This window comes from Periplaneta americana, chromosome 15, assembly GCF_040183065.1.
Source record: "Periplaneta americana isolate PAMFEO1 chromosome 15, P.americana_PAMFEO1_priV1, whole genome shotgun sequence".
Taxonomy (NCBI): domain Eukaryota; kingdom Metazoa; phylum Arthropoda; class Insecta; order Blattodea; family Blattidae; genus Periplaneta; species Periplaneta americana.
In genome coordinates, this window is record NC_091131.1 from 133,005,048 (window position 1) to 133,027,272 (window position 22,225).

Sequence of the window (22,225 nt, forward strand, 5' to 3'; positions counted from 1 at the left end):
TTATGTTTAGCCAGTAACTGGCTCAGCTATTAAAGCCTACACTATTATTGTATAAGATGTTTAACAGCACACAATTTAACACAGCTTAGCACCGACACTGTATTATATATATATATATATATATATATATATATATATATATATATATATATATATCAGGCATGCAGATACTGATTGACTGACACACTTCCCAGCTCTATGTTTGGGTTTGAGTTGTGAGTGGTGATGCCATCGTAATTACATTACACAACCTGCTTGCCATCTTATCACACCTTATTGTCAACAGTCTGTGCTCGACATATTCATTCTTGACAGTCTTTATTAGTTTTCTAACTGCTTCGTATATCATATTCACTTCCTGTGTTTAGAAAAACAGAAAATTTCCTATTAAGTCTTCAAAAATATCTAACAGGTTGTGCTTTCAGACAGGAAACTAAAATATTGTCGAGATCTGGGAGCCATGAAAAGGTTTGTAGCTAATAGGATGGACTTCGGACACGTGCATTTGTTTACTTCTTGTATACAATGAGGATTAGTGAACCACGGGACATGTCTGACATGAACCATAAACCATAAAGATTCCCATATGCTTTTGGTGGGGGCAGGACTTGCTAGGCATGATGGCCACATGCCTGTCTCCACCTGCCTCAGAGATTGAGAGAGAACTGAATAGTCGCAGACTTGTCAAGCCTAGGATTTCTGGTTTATGTAGAGGCACTCTAACTGAGACATAACGATAGAGATACTAGTACAGTATTGTCGAAGCAGAAAGGACAGAGGGGCAGTAACAAACTATACCATTATTCTTCAATGATTAAAGTTTTGCTTCAACAATGAATACTTGATTTGACTCTATATTTATTATTATTATTATTATTATTATTATTATTATTATTATTATTATTATTATCATCATCATCATCATCATCATAATCATAATCTTTTTGAGGCTCCCTTATAACCTGAGACCCCTGGCCACCGTCGGGTTTGCCCATGCTTTAAAACAGCACTGGTTTTTACCAACTCCAGTTTCAAACCCGGACCACTCAATTTTTTTTTATTAAGTTGGTTATTTAACGATGCTGTATTAACTACTAGGTTATTTAGCGTCGGAATTGATTATAGCGAGATGGTATTTGGCGAGATGATGACCGAGGATTCGCCATAGATCACCTGACAATCGCCTTACGGTTTGGGGGAAACCTCGTAAAAAATCTAACCAAGTAATCAGCCCAAGCGGGAATCGAACCCATGCCTAAGCGCAACTCTGGATCAGCAGGCAAGCTCCTTAACCGACTGAGCTACGCTGGTAACCAGATCACTCAAATAACGCAAGAATATTTTCATTCTCTCATCATGTGGTAATGCTCCATCTCTTTTCTCCTGATATTCATCACGGAAATTATTCGTCAACCATTCTAAATTTTGCCTATCGAACCTATACAAAGTTTTATAATTTTCAACTCTACTTCCTCTACATATTTTATATTCTTTTCTTCTTCATACACCCACATCAAATACTGAGCCATCTCATACGTGAGTGGAGTCATCTACTTAGGTGACTTAGAAAACTACTACTTGGAGCTCAATAAAGTGAGTGCAAGTTGTATCTTATTCATGCAAAGCAGATTAATTCGACTCGCTGACCGAGTGTGTCTGCCTCTGACTCAGGGTCAAAGGTTCAACAGTGAGTCAAAGGTATCCGATAGCATTTTTATTCACACCAAACTGAGTAGAGCTCCAAAATTTGCGAGTTTTGAGTGCTGACTCAGTTTTATTCACATCACCTGTTCAGTGAGTGAGTGAGTGAGTATTAATCATTGTTATCACTTATCACACTTCTTCTTTGTAGATAAAAATTTCATAATGTGGGACACTTGGAATTACATTTTCTTTATTTAGAAAATTATTATCTATACCTATTTTGGAACAAATTTGGCTCAATCAGCAGAGCTAAAAGTTATTGTCTAGAAGAATGTATGCTACACTTAATTGAAGACAGAATAAATTTTTCTCCCATTTGTTAAGTATACACTGTCTCATGTCATAGCATTGTGGTTTAAGGCATCATCCATGGATTCGTGTTATAGAATGAGTGTTGGTTCGAGTCCTCATGAAGGAAGAAATTTTCTAATGAAATTTCAGCCAGTGTATGGGACTGCTGCCCAACCAGCATCATGATGAACCTGGGGAGCTACATTATGCTAGATAGCAAAATCCAGTTTTGAAATTAGCTATAACGACTGAGGGGGGGGGGGGATCATTGTGCTGGCCATATATTACATCCGAACTGATTGGATGATCATTTACATCTGCCAAGACATATGGACATGAACCCAGCAGCTGGCTGCTTGGTATTGGCCTTCATGGGTTGTTGTGCCACAATTATTTATTTATTACACACTCTGCTTCATATCAAACAGTATCATAACTTCCTTTCATGAATATGAGAAGTCGAGCTGACGACTCACCTCCTCAAGCCAAGGCTAGAGTTATACAGTTTATTTATATACTGGTACTTACCAAAAAAAACTGAAGGGCTGTGAGCGTACTGCTGTGAATAGTAAAAGAACAGGCAGTGGTAGCAGTTCCTATGGAGTGATAACCTTGTAAATACTTTATTATCGAGAGATGGTTTTGTGTTCAGACACATAGGCATGTCTTTTCACACTGCAGCCATTTAACTGTATCCAATATACAGAGTGATTTAGGCCACCTGTAACAGTCATTTATTTCGGAAACTAGTGCATTAAAATTTTCGAGACAAAAATATTTATAACTAAACCACATGTGAACATTCACTTGAGCTTAATTTTATCAATCAGCTCTAACAGGAAGTATGGTCAGTGGCGTATCACTTCAAAATTTCAAATGGGGGTCGGGGTCAAGTAGGGTACCATTTGATAGAGCTCTTCAAAACAAATAACTTTCATAGGAAACGTTTTTATTAATTCCTACCCTTTCAAAGAGAAAACGTACGAAAAGGCAATGCCATTAATATTGAGAAATGTTACAAAAGAAAATATAAACAAGATAAGTTCATTTAATGTTGACATAGCACACACGCACAATTACCTAGCTGAGTGTAAACCTGGTGGCCAACAGCACCGTCGAGGGGTGAATACAAGTAAATTATCCCTTCCCCTTTGCTCGCCCAACAACATTTCCTTTAGTCACAGCAACACAGTATCTACAGTATGTAAGGCCAGGTCTACATGTACTGTGCACTTAGCCAGGTAATAAGCTCAGGTGGAATTGCCCAACAATGTAGGCATACATTAAGAAGGATATTGTGATTTTTATTAGTAACAACAATGTAATTTATTCGTCACAACAATAATTCCTTTCTACAATTCACCTTAAACGCTCTCGTCAACAATTGGATCTTCACTCAACACAGTATTCGTTATAGCACTCCACCGACGACAATGACAATTTACTTGGACTATTACGCACAACAATGAACTGTTAATCTTAACTAATATTTACAAAGCACTATTTACAAATCAGAACTACCCGTTCTCAGTTCACAGTTCTTCTATCTCAGTCACTCGAGTTCACAGTATCTCGAACCACAGACCTTCAGAGACAGTTCACTGTACTCGAACTCAGGTCCCTCCAACTGCGGTCCACTGCACTCGAACTCAGGTCCCTCCAACTGCGGTCCACTGCACTCGAACTCAAGCCTTCGGATGCTGACGCAGATGCGGACGCACACTCGAGTCGAACTCTGGCACACAAGTCTGGCTTGCTTGCTCTGGCTTACTCACTGACTGAATAACTGAAAACTCTCCTGTCGTTCCTTCGCGACCGTAATTTATAACCACAGCGACGTAGCCTCGAAAATTCGCGAGTCTTCCACTTCGACGGATTTCTGGAATAGTCGGGAAGGTCGTTCCACATTCACTGCATTAAGTAGCAGCTGCGCGCGCAGCCTCGTCGCGTTGACGTAATACACCCTCTCTCTTCTCTCCACCGCGCGACGTCACTCAATGTTCCGTGGAGCCTGTGCGATCTGCTTTCTTGCGGGACGCTGGTCGTGAGTTCGATTCTCACGTCGCTGTCACAATATATTTTGTTTTCTCTGTACATACGTACGTAAATTTTTCAAGTTTTGCAATTACTTTTGTGACTAATAAAATAAGTACCTAAAAGTTAAGAGTAATTGCAAATACCTCCTACGTACTTACTTACTTACTGGCTTACTAAATTCAATAATTCACTTTCTACTTACAGAACAAACATATCGAGGTCTACCTCAGGGCGCTGTCCTCAGCACAACTTTATTCAATATTTATATAAATGACTTACCCTCCCTATTAGAGGAATCAAACATGAAAACAGCACTATTTGCAGATGATATAGTTTTGTGGACTTCCGGATCTTACAGACATAGAGACAAATTTCAAAATTCTGCTCTTAAAGCTCTAAATCAACTATATGAATGGAATACATCAAATTTGATGACACTCAATTTAAGCAAAAGTAACTACCAAATATTTTCACTCGGTAAAAAAGAAAGAGAATTCAATATCCAATACAATCGCCAACACCTTCCTAGGACTTATGAATCCAGATATCTTGGAGTTATTTTCGATAGTAAGTTAACATGGAGCAACCATTTGAAATACATTTCTGAAAAAGCTCGTAAAAGATTCTCCCTTCTAAAAAGACTAGCAGGAAAGAAATGGGGATGCTCTAGGAATACTTTGAACATTACATACAAAATGTTTATACAGCCAGTGCTGACATACTGCGGAGAAATTTTAATTACTTCACCTTTCATAAACGAAATAGAATATGTTCAAAACCAAGCTCTCAGACTCATTACTGGTGGAATCAAAACAACTCCAATAGATTCTATGAGATTCCTCACTAATATTAACAGCATCAAAGTGACAATAGAAGAAAAAGCACTGATTCAATATGAAAAACTTATCAGATTACCAGGAAACAATTGGCATTCATACAGTCCTTTCTGTAGATTGAAAACTCAAAAAAGTTTCATATCCATTGTTCAAGAATTAAAACAGAAAATCAATATCCCGAATTTAAAAGAAAACTTACAAATTAAACCAAACCCTTTAACTCTATTAAATATAGAATATAATCTAAATTTAACAGAAGAAATACTCAAATCAGAAGTAAACACTGAAATACTAAAACAATTGTCTTTAGAGACAATTAATATTAGGTACCCTCCACAAAACTGGCTTCATTTATACACCGACGGATCCTTGATCTCCAGAGAACAAGGTGCCGGTGCAGGTGTTACGTGCTGTCTCTTCTCACTTTCAGGGGCATATTTTGCAGGCTACCAGGGCTACCGGTGGTAGCCCAAGGAAATTACAAAAGAAAAAGTTTATAATATAACATAATGTAATAATTTTGTATTATTAGTTTTACCATAGTAATTAAAATTAAAGTAATTGATAGATATATTTTGTGTAATAATAGGGTCAGCGGTAGCCCAAACCCTTTAACCAGTATACGCCACTGCTCACTTTATAGATCACTTGGGTATGGAACAACAAGTTTTGATAGTGAAATCATTGCAATAAGTGAATGTCTCAGGAATCTTCTATGCCACATCAATAAATTTAGGAATGCAGTTATATTGTCAGACTCCAAAGCAGCTATTCCATCAATCGTCTCTAAACACACACCTTCATCTCAAACAGCAGAAATAACTAAAATGCTCTCTCAATTAATATCACTCAATAAAAGAATTGTATTTCAATGGATACCATCCCATTGTGGAATCCTGGGAAAAGAGAATGCGGATGCTATAGCAAAGAAGGGCAGCACTGCTACTTACAGACCTGTTACTAAATCTACGTATTACTCTGTGAAAAGATTTATTAAATCTACATACTTAGACTTCAACAAACAAAATTTGATAACACAATCCCAAGGGAAAAAATGGAACTCTCTGCATCAAAATTCACAGTTAATTCCCGATTTACCACGAAAATCGTCCGTAGCTGCATTTAGATTGGCAACAGGCCATGATTGCTTGGCTAAACACCTGCATAGAATTGGAATATATCAGTCCCCTAACTGTCCAATGTGCAACTCAAACCAAGAAATGGATTCGGAACACCTCAAAATCTGTGCTTCATTGGCTGGCCATGATAATATCTTTGAAAAATATTGGAGTGCAAGAGGTCAAATGACTTTATTGTCAAACGCCTGGCATTAGAAAACAACAACAACAACAACAACTTACTGGCTTTTAAGGAACCCGGAGGTTCATTGCCGCCCACATCCTGAGCAAGATTAACCCAGTCTCTATCATCACATTCCACCTCCCTCAAATCCATTTTAATATTATCTTCCCATCTACGTCTCGGCCTGCCCAAAGGTCTTTTTCCCTCCTGCCTCCCAACTAACACTCTATATGCATTTCTGGATTGCCCATACGTGCTACATGCCCTACCCATCTCAAACGTCTGGATTTAATGTTCCTAATTATGTCAGGTGAAGAATACAATGCGTGCAGTTCTGTGTTGTGTAACTTTCTCCACTCTCCTGTAACTTCATCCCTCTTAGTCCCAAATATTTTCCTAAGCATCTTATTCTCAAACACCCTTAACCTATGTTCCTCTCTCAAAGTGAGAGTCCAAGTTTCACAACCATAAAGAACAACCGGTAATACAACTGTTTTATAAATTCTAACTTTCAGATTTTTTGACAGCAGACTGAATGATAAAATTTTCTCAACCGAATAATAACAGGCATTTCCCATAATTATTCTGTGTTTAATTTCCTCCCGAGTATCATTTATATTTCTTACTGTTGCTCCCAGTTATTTGAATTCTTCCACCTCTTCAAAAGATAAATTTCCAATTTTTATATTTCCATTTCGTACAATATTCTCGTCACTAGACGTAATCATATACTTTTATTTTCGGGATTTACTTCCAAACCTATCTCTTTACTTGTTTTAAGTAAAATTCCCGTGTTTTCCCTAATCGTTTTTGGATTTTCTCCTAATATATTCACGTCATCCGCATGGACAAGCAGCTGATGTAACCCATTCAATTCCAAACCCTCTCTGTTATCCTGGACTTTCCTAATGGCATACTCTAGAGCAAAGTTAAAAAGTAAAGGTGATAGTGCATCTCCTTGCTTTAGCCCACAGTGAATTGGAAACGCATCTGACAGAAACTGACCTATACCAACTCTGCTGTATGTTTCACTGAGACACATTTTAATTAATCGAACTAGTTTCTTGGGAATACAAAATTCAATAAGAATATCATATAAAACGTCTCTCTTAACCGAGTCATATGCCTTTTTGAAATATATGAATAACTGATGCACTGTACTCTTATACTCCCATTTTTTCTCCATTATCTGTCGAATACAAAATATCTGATCAATAGTTGATTATTACGCCTAAAACCACACTGATGATCCCCAATAATTTCATCTACATAATATGGAGTTAATCTTCTCAAAAGAATATTGGACAAAATTTTGTACGACGTCAACAAAAGTGATACTCCTCGAAAGTTACTACAGTTAGTCTTGTCCCCCTTCTTAAAGATAAGTACGATTATGGACTCCTTCCATTGTTCTGGTACAATTTCCTTTCCCCATATAGCAAGTACAAGTTTATAAATTTCGTTAGATAATGTGCTTCCACCCTGTTGTATTAATTCTGCTGGAATTTGATCGATACCTGGAGACTTATAATTTTTCAGATTTTCTATCACAATTTCGACTTCAGACCTCCTACGTACTGCAAACAATAATAGTTTACACAAATCAAGAAGGTTTTGATATGTTGATGATATTCAGCGAATGTCGTAAAAACTTTCTGGCTGCCGAGCATTTGTACCCGCAAAGTGCTCGTCAATCTTGCAATGTTTTCATGCGTCTTGCTGTTCGTGTGCAAGCGACTGGACAGCTGCGACCTAACCATAATCAAAATAGATGTAACAGATGACCTGTGCAAGACGAGAGATCAGCTGATGTCATTGCTGCCGTTCTTGTCAATCCTCACGACTCGACCAGGAGAATTGCTAGGGAATCTGATATTAGTCAGACAACAGTGTGGAGGATTCTGAATGGCAGTAAATGCCATTCTTATCACATCAATATGCACCAGCAGCTTAAAGGAGAAGATTTTCAGAGTCTTGTGGTTTTCTGCAATTGGTTGTCAGGTAAAAACCGTCGATTTCATGCAGTATTCTTTGCACAGATGAAGTGACATTCAAGAGCAATGGCGATGTCAATATCCATAATGCTCACCACTGGTCTCAAGTAAATCCTCTCTGGCTGAGAGAAGTGGACAACCAGGATAGGTGGAGTGTCAATATCTGTTGTGGCATCTTCGGACACTGAATCATTGGACTTTATTTCTTTGAAGTGCTGTGAATAGTGTCATGTATGCTGACTTCTAGAAGAACATCCTCAACCAGCTTTTGGAGGATGTACCACTGGCAACACGAGCAGTAATGTGGCTTCAGCAGGATTGTTGCCCAGCTCATTTCTCTTTGGTGGTAAGTGATACAGCCAATCAGTTCTTCTCAGGGCGATGGATTGGGAGATGCGGTTCTGTGGTATGGCCAGCACTATCTCCTGACTTGAATCCTTTGGATTTCTATTTTTGGAAATGGTTAAAAAACATCGTCTATTAAGATCATTCCACAACAAGAGATGATATAAAATAGCGAATTCGGGAGATCTGCCAGTCACTTGACCACGCCGTAGTGTTAGGAGTTACTGAGTGTTTTTTTTAATTGGTTATTTAACGACGCTATATCAACTACTAGGTTATTTAGCGTTGATGAAATTGGTGACAGCGAGATGATATCTCGGAGATGAGGCCGAGAATTCGCCATAGATTACCTACCTAGCATTCATCTTACAGTTGGGGAAAACCTCGGAAAAAACCCAACCAGGTAATCAGCCCAAGCACAAGCAGGGATCGAACCCGCGCCCGAACGGAACTTCAGACCATCAGGCAAGCACCTTACCCGACTGAGCCACGCTGGTGGCTCTGACAGTGTTAGAAGAAGAGTACGGGTATGTGCTGCTGAGAACGGCACACAGTTTGAACATTTATAAAAATTAATGGAATTGTCCAGTCTTTCAGTAACATGTCAACATTATTGTCTTGTTTACATTTTCGTCTTGTAACATTTCTCAATATTGATGGCAGTGCTTACTCGTATGTTTTCTCATTGAAAGAATAGGAATTGATAAAAACTTTTTGAAAGTTGTTTGTTTTGAAGATCTCTATCAAATGGTATCCTATTTGACCCCGATTGCCATTTGAAATTTTAAAGTGATAAGCCATTGACCCTACTTCCTGTTAGAGCTGATTGATGAAATCAAGCTCAAGTGAAAGTTCACAAGTGTTTTAGTTATAAATTTTTTTTGTCTTGAAAATTTTAATGCACTAGTTTCCGAAATAAATAACTGTTACAGGTGGTCTGAATCATCATGTACACTGCTACCATCTTCATTCAGTTTATGACAATTATTACGTAGGAACTTTCATCTGTTTTGTATAAGAGAAAATAAATGTTCTGTTTTCATTCTCCTTACGATTGAAGATTTCTTCTTGTCTGCGTGTTACACTAGTTGCATTCAATCATGTGAGTACCGTACTCTATGGTCATATTATACTTTTCCTTCTTTTTTTCTATCAAAATATGGTCAGAGTCGCACTCCTCATGGGTATGATCTTTCACAATGAATTTTTTATCAATGGTATTCAAAAGTAGCCTACTGCATTTTGTAGAGCAAGCATACACATGTTGCTACATGTGTATTCTTATTTTGACCAGGGTCTTGGTGACATGAGTTACCGAATCCTCAGTTTGCATTAGATATTGAAGAAGCTACTTCATTCCCTCCTCAAAAACAAACGTTTTGTCCATTGTCACAATCTTGTACAATAAGATTATATACTTACCCACAGCTGAAGTTTTTAAAAGACCAGCAAACTCTAAGTTTGTGGTGTTGGAAAACACTGCTTACTTACTTACTTACTTACAAATGGCTTTTAAGGAACCCGAAGGTCCATTGCCGCCCTCACATAAGCCCGCCAGCGGTCCCTATCCTGTGCAAGATTAATCCAGTTTCTATCATCATACCCCACCTCCCTCAAATCCATTTTAATATTATCCTCCCATCTACGTCTCGGCCTTCCTAAAGGTCTTTTTCCCTCCGGTCTCCCAACTAACACTCTATATGCATTTCTGGATTCGCCCATACGTGCTACATGCCCTGCCCATCTAAAACGTCTGGATTTAATGTTCCTAATTATGTCAGGTGAAGAATACAATGCGTGCAGTTCTGTGTTGCGTAACTTTCTCCATTCTCCTGCAACTTCATCCCGCTTAGCCCCAAATATTTTCCTAAGCACCTTATTCTCAAACACCCTGAACCTATGTTCCTCTCTCAGAGTGAGAGTCCAAGTTTCACAACCATACAGAACAACCGGTAATATAACTGTTTTATAAATTCTAACTTTCAGATTTTTGGACAACAGACTGGATGATAAGAGCTTCTCAACCGAATAATAACACGCATTTCCCATATTTATTCTGCGTTTAATTTCCTCCCGAGTGTCATTTATATTTGTTACTGTTGCTCCAAGATATTTGAATTTTTCCACCTCTTCAAAGGATAAATCTCCAATTTTTATATTTCCATTTCGTACAATATTCTCGTCACTAGACGTAATCATATACTTTTATTTTCGGGATTTACTTCCAAACCGATCGCTCTACTTGCTTCAAGTAAAATTTCCGTGTTTTCCCTAATCGTTTGTGTATTTTCTCCTAACATATTCACATCATCCGCATAGACAAGAAGCTGATGTAACCCGTTCAATTCCAAACCCTGCTTGTTATCCTGAACTTTCCTAATGGCATATTCTAGAGCGAAGTTAAAAAGTAAAGGTGATAGTGCATCTCCCTGCTTTAGCCCGCAGTGAATTGGAAAAGCATCAGATAGAAACTGACCTATACGGACTTTGCTGTATGTTTCACTGAGACACATGCATGTGAAAAGTAATTATTTTGATTGTTGGTTCATCCTTGGATATTTCGCAATCACACGCTTTTACTATATAGGTTCTATTAGCAGCCATGTGGTGTACTAACAATTCCTGTTCAACTTTTGTTTCTCTTCTACCAGAGTGGCTGCATTGATTTGAATGCTGTATCTATCACAAGCTGCCCTTATTTGGAGTTTTAATACCAAGTTAAATTCAGTTTTCCATAAATTTTTGTGGAGACGATATCATCAGGCTTCTGTGTTTTGTATTCCTCATACATTTTTTATAATATTTAATATGAACGGAGATACTTTTCCCCAGAATCTCTTCTTGTGTAATGATTCTCATATATTGGTAAGGACAACAGATATCCTCCCACTTGCTCCAGTCTCTCATCTGTTATTTTATGCTGAGGAACTTGAGAACCACTTGTGTCATTACTAACCACTGTAAGATGACCTTTTCTTTGCTAATGTGATTTTTCACCGGTTTCTCATACATTTTTTGCAGACAGGCATGTTTTCTCCATTTACTTGCAAATTGTAATTGACTGTGTACATTATGGATCTATCTTATTTTTTTCTTGGACTGTGTTTTGTTAAATTCTTTTTTATTAAACTTAACAAACGTGGAGCTCGACCTGCTGAGTTGCCAATATTTCAATACCGTACCATGTAAATATCTTTATTCCCTCTTCATCTGTGATCCCCTATTGACACTTTCTCCTACAATCACCTAAGACAGTGTATACTTTCTTTCAGCAACTTACTGTATTACGGTACCACTTTTCGTGACATGCTGTTCACTAGTATTCCGAGCTACTTTTCTTTTTCCTCTTCTCTCCCTAGTATTGTCCTTGATGAAATACCTTCCCTCCTCCTCTTTCCCTTTATCTTCCTTTCCATAAACAGTTTGCCGTATCGAGGATGTCCTTCATAGCATCAGAAATATTTTTCGTATGTTGCAAAATATTTTCAGAACGCTCAAAATATGGTAAGCTTCCTTTTCACGTTTTTCTTATTGATTACTGTATGATTTTATTCTGACACTACCATCTGAACCTGAACTCTCATAATGGGGTCATTCCATGTCAATTCATCCAGACCATGTCATCCACTGTTTCCAATTTTGCTGAGATTTTGCTTATGTGTTACATATCTTAGTGAATGACTTCCTTTAAATTCTATTGAAATCCGTGAAGAAGTTGAAGCAGAAAATAGTAATATTGTTATGAATGTAGTCGCATGTAAGCAGTTGAAAAAATTATCCAAATAATGCCACAGTTTCCAATGTAATCATTGGATTTTTATTAAACTTGTTCTGTAACTGAGATTTATATTGGAGATTATAAAAATAAATTTCACATTTAAATTATTACAGTACCTTTTTTAGGACTTTTTTTCGTTTATTGGAAATTATTTTTTCCTGAGTGCCACACCTTAGAAAATGCTGATAATTATGTATAGTAATTAGAACACAGTGCTCTATCTATAGACAAAAAATTATAATAGGTATATGATTACAACTTACTTTTTGGCAGAGAAATATAGAAGTGTAAGGCACAATATTTCTCAAAATGTGAACAAAATGTAACTTTTTACAACTGAGATAATTTGGCTTCAATTCTCTTGTAAGAACCTTGGTTTAAACTGTAGGTCCTTCCTCTGGCCGTGCTGACATCAATTTGCACAAAATATTTGAAAATGGAACTTCACAACTGTCATTGTCACGCTAATAAAATGACGGAGAGAGCCCATGTGGATGCATGAATTTTATTGTACATCATCACCTTCTTCATAATTAACTTTTCCAATAAAACCCACATACCACAAAGATTCATACACATAAGCAACATAAGAATTTGCCATGAAATTTGGATTCACAACATGTTTGAATATATAAAATATCACACCATAGTCCGTATCAGAACTTAATCACTTTGCTCCAACATGACTAATGACTTGTCCCCTTTTACACATCTTAATCATAAACTTTGCTGATTTAACTCCATACGCACAATTCTTTTTCATCTTCAATTATAAAGCTATGACTTAGAACATTCTACACAATGTTCTTGTCAACTTTCTCCATCGAAATGTTGACTTAACTCAATTTTGGCCGAAAGGCAACTTATCCCCTTTTGCCTGTGCACCCACGAACTTTATTAGATCTTTGTAGGTTATCCAAGATTGCTGTGTGGTCTAAATGCCCTCATTTCGAGCATCAGAAAAATATACATTTTCAATAATATTAGTGACATGGGTTATTTACAAGAAGTCGTTGCTGAACGATTCACATTATTTCCAGGTTAGTTGAATCAACTCATCTAGTGAACGATATATATCTTTAAAATACTAGGTGTCTCTATCCCTTCTCCTCTTGTTACTTGTGGGCCATCCCAAACCCCGACCTCCATCTCTAAGAGCGCTGGTCCTTATATACACGTCAGTCAAGGCTTTCTGACAAATAAAAGCAATTGACAATAGATATCTCAGTAATGACAACCTCATAAAATATCCTATCAATTGAATAATCGATCTTGCTACGTACAACATAATTATATTATGCAATAGAGTGTTTTCCAACGATGCGATCCATTGAAACGTACCTTGCTAACCCATTATTTATTTTTATGTAACATACACACTCGTTAACTTGGGTTAAATATGGCATCAGACACATATTTAAAATCTTATCAAAAGTAAACCAGCATACATATAAAAGAACGAATAAGTACAAAAATACATTGAACTATTCTGGGTAAACAAAGTTATTTGTAACTTCCGTCATTGCATTTCTTCATATTGAATTTACCGCTGCCATATAATTCTCTGTTATGCCGAGAGATTGCTACCAGACACGAACAGGGGGCGTAATCGATATTATCACGGTAGGCCATGTCTGGGGAAAACAGCTGCAAAATTTGTCAGCTGTGTAATGTGATATTAGCAAGTGTCGTAAATGAATCATTCGTGTAGTAAGAGTTCAGCTCTAGATGCAAGAGATAATGACGCATATAAAACATAAGTGTTTGTGTTAGCCTACTAATGACCACACAATCTTTATATTAGGTTTTAAGAGTGAACCGATATTTTCAACAGTTTACAATTTTACTTCAGGTACAGTAGCTACTTATTTTCAATTAAATTAATTTGGGAACGACTTCAGAATACCGCGTAAGTACATATGTCGTTATTGAATTTGGCCTATTTATTTTTGGTCCAGGGGACGTATCTTTTTTATGTACTTATTTATTTATCTACCCTTGTGCCATCAATAAAAACATGACTTGTTTTAATTATTTTTAATTTATACAGTCTTTGTACATAAGTACTTACTCTGTATTCTGAAGTAGGGCCTATAGTGTTAATTTGTAACTTTAAAGGAGATTTTGTAATTTGTTATTATTAATGAGTTAATAATGTAGGGTGTACTACTGTATGTTACTACTGCGGTCTAGTTCATTTTAAGTTTAAGAAATACGTTTTTGTAACTGCCCATTAGTCCAGTATGTATTCACGAATTAATGGAAATGTTTACAATACAAGTTATTTTAATGCTTTATTCACTAAAAATTGACCAAATGTTGGTTTGGTTTACATGACTAAGTATGTAATTATAATACGATGAAACAAACTATCTATTTATTTAAGTATATATTGGATTTTGTTTATTGTAATTTTATTAATATTTTTGTACGATTTTTTTTGTCTATATTCCTGACACGTTATTGTTATGAATATCAGCAAATTTTGTTTAAATGTAATCGGAAAACGAACAATAGTTATTTCAAGAATTGAAACTGACGTGAAAATTTGTTCTGCTGTAAGTCTAATCTACGTCTAGTGAATTGAGTTACGCTCGAACACTGTTATTATTTGTCAGAAACCATATAAAAAAGTCTGGATATGACATCGTCAGATTAGATATATACACGCATGCACACATAGGTCCTACACTCACACATGCACAAACAAAGTTAGCACAAATAAACAGAGTAGGCCTATGATGCAGATTAACACATTTATAGCTACAAAGACAAAAAGAAAAATTAAAATACAAAGAGAGAAAAAATGAAATACCTATAAAGGGTTACATTTATACATAGGCGGAGTTATGGGGGGGGGGGGCACTGCCCCCAAACTTGTCTGGACTCTTATCTTTTTTTTTTTTTCTATTAACACTAGAAAATATTGAATTCAAAAAGACTTTTCTTGCTTTTGTTTATGATTAAGTTTCTGTGCTTAAATTGACGAATTAATGTCTTCAGATCATGTGTCTAGGCTATAATATTTATTTTAAATTTCTGAATGTATAAGAATTTCTATACCTCGTTTGAGGAATGGAAGCACTGTAATGTTTCTTTTGTAACAGTCTGTACTCCTGTGTTAGAAGTCTGCAGCGGCCATCTACTGAATTAGGTGTTAGTGAAAAAAAAAAAAAAAAAAAAAAAAAAAAAAAACACCATAGTTCCATGTTAAAGGAGTGAAAATTTTCAGTAGTTTTCATAAAACAACCATAGTCCAAAGATTTTTTTGTGAAAACAGCCATTTTCCAGGAAGATGGTACGATGGTAGCATTTACAAATAATAGGCCTATCCAATTCATAAACAAAAACAAGAAAAGTCTTTTGAAATTCAATATTGTGTAATGTTAATACGAAAAAAAAAGAGTTCAGACAAATTTGGGGGGGGGGCAGTGCTCCCACATACCCTCCCATAACTCTGCCTATTGGTATGCTCTATTAGGCCTATAATTTGTAGTAGACTTACAGTTGAAGCCCTATACAACTCGGTCTGAAACATCGTGGATATGGATGTAACACTATAAGAAACATGCATTCCAAAAATACTTTTATTAAATGATCATATTCCTATATTACTGTACCATGGCCAAGCTATAACAGGGGAATAAGTAAATGATATCCCCCGTAACATTGTTATATCGGTATTCTATGGTTTTGCTTTGCCCCCCAAGGAAACGGTTCTCTCTCTGCCTATGCATTTATAAAATACAATATTTATATCACACTCCATGAAGTCATTCATTGAGCAGAAAGGTCTATTCAGCAACCATCTATGTATACAGGACTTAAACCTATTTATTGGTACCTTTCTCACGTCCAGTGGTAGCTTATTAAATATGTTGATGCCATTAAAAGAGCAAGTATCGAAGCTTACACTCAATCTGCACCGTGTGTACCGGTAATCTAATTTATCTTTATTTCTAGTGTTAACGGAATGTATATCTGATCTAGGTGGATAAAGATCTATATTAGATCTGAGATCAAGGTTCTGTAAATGAATAGACTGTGAACTGGCATTACTTTTAACTCTGGAAATAGTGGCTTACATGATTCCTTGGAATTTTTATTGAATATTATATCTTTTATGAATATACAACAATGACTGACTTAAAAGCTTATCTAACAAGTACCGGGTACTGTAGGGGAATAACTTACAAAACTCCGTTGGTCTGCGCATGCGCCAATCTTAAAGAGTGACACAATATACTGTTCACCTTCTCCTTCCTAATTGTTGGCCAATGATGGGAGAAGGCGTTACTTCTGTATGCTTTGAATGAAGCAGAATATTTTCGCGATTTTTATACTTAATAATAATTAAAAAACTAGTAGTCAGATTCTAATAAGGAAAAAAGCATATTGAGTATTGTTTGCAGATTTTTAAGATATTTGAGTCATCGCAATATAACAAATGTAAGACATCTTAATTGAGGCTTGTTTTATACCACTGTAGTATGGGAAAATATGTTTTTGAAGTAGAAAAGCGATCAACAATGACTTTTTTCTTGAAAAGATAAGTGGGTAGTTGCAGCGTATGAAATCGTCTAAATAGATTCTACTTTATGTTGAAAAAACCCCATGTTAATAGAATGAGTGAACAAGACATCATCACTTGTTAAGTTTATGTCCGACTGCTCGCGGTCCATCAAGTAGCGCATACATAAACATTATTTATCTTCAAAACTCAATCATGCTTTAAAAATAAGCATTTATTGTTTTGATTGGTTTCATTTATTTAAAGAGACAGAGTAAAATGTTTAATCAGTTGTCTCCAGTCTTTTCAATTGGATTTTTGTAACAGAAATTGGAATGATTGTGTCGCCGCCTTTTTGCAGAATATGGAAAAGACAACTGGAAGAAATGTATTGAGCATGTTAAAAATAACAAAAAACAATATTTTTCTAGTGCTAATGTAATAGACAGTGAAACTGACAGAATAATTTCGTTAGGAGAATGTTTAACTGATAGCAGTGATGCATCAGATGACTAGTCAAGAAGTAGTGACATTGGTTCAAATTAATGGAGGGAAGCTCCAACTCTGCCTCCAGCACAGCAGTAACGGAGTTTTCTCAGTTGTTAACCTCTAGGAAACTTCCCTTTTTTGTAGTACTAAGATGCTTTTGATTTCTGTTGCACTTCCCCATATATGAATTCCATACTTAATGTGAGATTCAAATAGTGCAAAGTATATTTGTCTGAGAGTTTCTGTTGAGACCAATAGCCTTAACTTCCTAAAAATAAAAATTACCCTTGACAATTTAGTACATATAGCTAGCCTACTTTCTATGTGTTTGTGCCATCCTAATTTTGGACCCAAATAAAAACCTTACAGTATAACATAAGATATCGTATTTCATTATCTAGTGTGTTGGAGAGGTATAAAATAAGTTTCTGACTTTTTTCCTTGTTAAGCATTAACGTGTTTGATTGGAACCATGTTTAGCTATGTTAAGATTATTGATCTGTGACAACTTTAACTGGTTAAGATCTGAGTGAGGTATTAAGGTGGTATCATCAGCATACATGATTATATCTTGAGACAGACTGAAGGGCAAATCATTTATTATTACAAGAAAAAGAAAAGGGCCTAATATGCTCCTTGAGGAACTCCATTAGTGACAAGTCTCACACATCAGAGATATTTGATATGTTAATAATTTATCCTCTATTTTTTAAATAAAATCTGATAAGGTTTAAACTTTCTTCTCTAATACCATAGTATTGCAGCTTAGCTACTAAAATATCGCGGGATATGCAATCAAATACTATAGTTAAATCACACATTGTTAACAAGACATTTTTTGTTTTCAAATGCTGCAATGATTTCCTTGGGCAGATATCCGAGGGCTAATACTGTCGATTTATTCTTTTGGAAACTGAATTGCCTAGGTGAGATAATTTGGTGTTGGTCGAACCATTCATTCATCAGCTTTTATAGGAGAGATTCAATAATTTTTTAGAAACTTGGCCAAGGTTAATAGGTCTCTAGCTGGACACTCCATTTATATCACCTCGTTTGAAGCATACAGAGAGATAGGCTTAAATATTGTTTGAAAATTTTGACAATGTATATGGTATTTTGAGCCTAGCATATTTCAGTAATATCTTTATTTTATTATAATTCTACTTGTCTATGGTGTAATAATCATGATGAAGATCTGGAAAACATTCTTCTATACTGTCCATCCATAAACCACAAAAGAAGTAGCCCTAATTTAAAATTCTCAGTACCAGTTGCAGAGGACACAGCCCTGCAGTATATATTGCCTACACCCCAACTCTGGCTACTTGCTTAGACTACTAGCAACAGGCATCTATAATGAACAGCTATCAAAATACCCTTCATTTCTCATGAAAACCAAAAACTGAATAGACTACAGTGGACAGCAGTAACGGAGTTTTCTCAGTTGTTAACCTCTAGGAAACTTCCCTTTTTTGTAGTACTAAGATGCTTTTGACTTGTGTTGCACACCCCAACGATATTCTCAACACACAACTCAATTTCAAAACACATACACTCTTTGACTCTACACTTCGAACACACCAACACAGGAAACAAGAGGCGCCAATACCAACAACGACCAGTTCCGAAGATGACCGAAAATAGGTCGAAACATGTTAACAAGGTACGTTAATAATATTTAACACAAGAAAATTCTCATCATAGATATTCAGAAATTTTATTTATTTTTCCCAAGTCACAATGGAAATGCTGAGAGAGTAGTTTCCCTAATATCTATTCAATGGACAAAAGAACGAAATTGCATGCTAACGGAGACAGTCACAGGTATCATCATGGTGAAATATAATTTCAAGGACATGTCCTGTGAACAGTTCCATAGTTATTTGTTACAAGATATAAGTTGGTCCCTTCAGGTCTTGTGCACTAAGTGGGCTCTACCGATAAGTAGGGTACAGATGTAATATTGATCCAGCAAGTAGTGAGAAAATTAAGGTGAGCCATTGTTTATATCTTCAATTTTGTTCATACCAATTTTTAAAAAGTCCTCCTTTTTTCAGCAGTGTCCTCTTATTTTAGATTTCATGTCCTCCTATAGAATTTCTTCTCATGGTAACCCTAGCCATGTGCTTTAGTCAGTTACTGAGTTGCAAACATAATTTGTGGCGTTATGTTTTCTTGACGGTTTAATTTTCCTGTCATCCAATATTAAATACCAACTGCAATATATTTTAATAAACGATACAATACATAGTGGACATACTTCCTCATTAACAGTATAATTTAATTTGAACATATAGGCCTACCTTTGAATTTATCACAGCTTGCAGTAAAAGGGAAAGATAATTTCATACAGGCTTACTTTAGTTATTTCAGAGATACATGTACAAATGTAGCCTAATATAATCTATTTATTAAGTAAATTGAATTAACGAATAATATTCATAAAGCATATTAGGATTAAAAATGTGTTATAAACTTCGTAGGAATGAATCATCTTATTTTGAAAACAATATTTAATAATTTTCTTATATTCAAAGTCATTAAAATATTTTAACGTGTATTAATTTTTTTAGTGTTTTGTTTACAAGTTAGATAGGCATACTGTTTATTTTCAATTATCGTGTTATAAAAATGCATCACAGTACCTATTCTTCCAAACACATAAATGAATTTTCTTGTAATCTAAGAGTTATATAGAGTTCCTCACTAGGTTAAATGCAATATAATAGGCCTATCAACACATTTTTAACATTTTCGTGACTTTTATGCTATGCTTTTTTAGTATTTTCATATACTTGAGTAGTTTAATTAAATTTAGGAATAATAGCTTTAGTTTCAGTTTACTGTATTTTATTTCAAAGATTACTGTCCTCTTCTAAGATGACTAAAATAAGTGAAATCAAATTTATATAATTTAATGTAGGTATATAATTCCAGTTCCCTATATTTTCATTTTAAGACTGTTGTCTCCTTCTAAGGTACAGTATGTGTAAGGAAATTTACACAATTAAATTTAGATAGACCTACTTAAGTTTATGATGAAGGATTGGTGGAGCGGAGAAGAATTCTCTCTGGCAACAGGACTCGAACCCGGGTTTTCAGCTCTACATGCTGACACCTTATCCACTAAGCCATACCAGATTCCAATTCTGATGCCGGATTAAATTCTCTCAGTTTAAGCTTCACCTCTTAGTTTCCCTTTAGTGGTCAACCCTCATGCACATGTCACAGATGTGTGACAGTGGCACAATGTCCAAAACAGCAGAATTCCTGCACAGATACATCATATGTACTTTGGTACATCGCAATAATACTACTTCAGTTTAGTTTTCCAAGTCTCAATTCTGACATTGATGTCACTTTTCTGATGGTGTATATAGATGCGTAAAAATTATTTTAGGGCCTATTTTAATATTTTAAAACCTACTTTAGGTGCCAAAAACCACTTTTTTAGAGTTAAATATCCGAGGTCTACTCATAAATAAAATAAAACGATTTGCGTAACTTTGGCGCTATGGGTGAGGATAGAGAGATTCACGAAAACCACACCGTATTTAGTATTTAGTGATTATGTATTATTACTATTATTTATATTAGTATTACTATAATTATATTTATTACTAGCCATACCCGTGCGCTCCGCTGCACCTGTTAGAAATAAATATAAAGTAATTACATAATTAAAATAGGACATTTGATCCAGGGAATATTCGTGTTTGATAGAAGGATAAATCGTTTAATGTGTTACTTAATTTAAATTATATTTAAATAATTAAAATGGAATCATTTTGGTCCAGAGAGCACTCATTTGGTGCAATGACAATTCCTTTAACATGTTTCTTAATTTTTATTACATGCATCCATAGTTCAATGAACATTGACATCATTTACATTTAATGTGTATACTTTATTTTACTTGTTATATGTTTCCATTGAATTATGGTAATAACTTAATTTTAACTCTTGTTTTCTACATATTCAGTAAATGGCGCTTGGCCCACTATGGTTCTGAACCATTCAAATAACTTAAATTACTTAAATTACTTAAATTATATTATATTATATTATATTATATTATATTATATTATATTATATTATATTATATTATACTATATTATATTATATTATATTATATTATATTATATTATATTATATTATATTATATTATATAAAAAGTGTGTTGATAACGGATGTACCCCGATAAGTAAGTTTTCAATTTGTTATGGGGGCTCTTGAATCTCAGGAGGAACAAATTTTATTTTACAACAGGGCAACATAATCTACTTGGCTCATTACCCAAATTTTTTGCATTGCATTTAATGCATATGTATTTTATGTATTTTAACTCGATTCAATTGAGCATAGTTAAAATTTGGATTATAAAATAATGAAATGCTAAGCTAACATATTATTACCGCATATTAAATCAATACACTCTCGTTGTTCGTTAATTCTCTGAGATAAACATTATTTTAAGAAATACAGGAAACTAATACACAGAATAACCTATCAAGTTTTCTGTGCATAAGAAGCTATTTTAATCTTACCTGTCTTTAATTCACTCAGAAGTTACTGTAATAACATTATAGCATTATGTCCATAGAGAGAAACTACACTTTCAAATGGTGAAATAATAATTAATTATACAAATCGGTTAATTTAGCTTCCGATATTGCTTCATACAAACACAGAAACATTTTCTGTAGGCTATGTTTCATAGCTTTCGATTGTTGTTGACCAAGGCCCCTTATAGACGAAGTCATTTGTTTATTTCATTACACGGCCTTAGATGGCAGTTATTTTAATTTTAAAACTCATTTGTCTCATTAAATATCAGTCCTATCAAAATTTTTTAAAGAATAAAACTTATCGTAAATGATTTTTAAAGAAACTTTTGTTATGTAACATTTTTCATAAAAATCAATAATAAGCGAGATAT

The 22,225-nt window shown here is 35.1% G+C and overlaps 1 protein-coding gene across 1 annotated transcript in view; it reads left to right on the forward strand.

The window, feature by feature from the left end:
• The first annotated feature begins 13,915 nt into the window (after positions 1 to 13,915).
• The window catches only part of Ent1 (Equilibrative nucleoside transporter 1), an 81,806-nt gene continuing 73,496 nt past the window's right edge, over positions 13,916 to 22,225 (forward strand). Inside the window, exon 1 of the mRNA XM_069848163.1 lies at positions 13,916 to 14,139. The gene's annotated coding sequence lies outside the window, so the exon portion shown is untranslated. The remainder of the gene's footprint in view (positions 14,140 to 22,225) is intronic.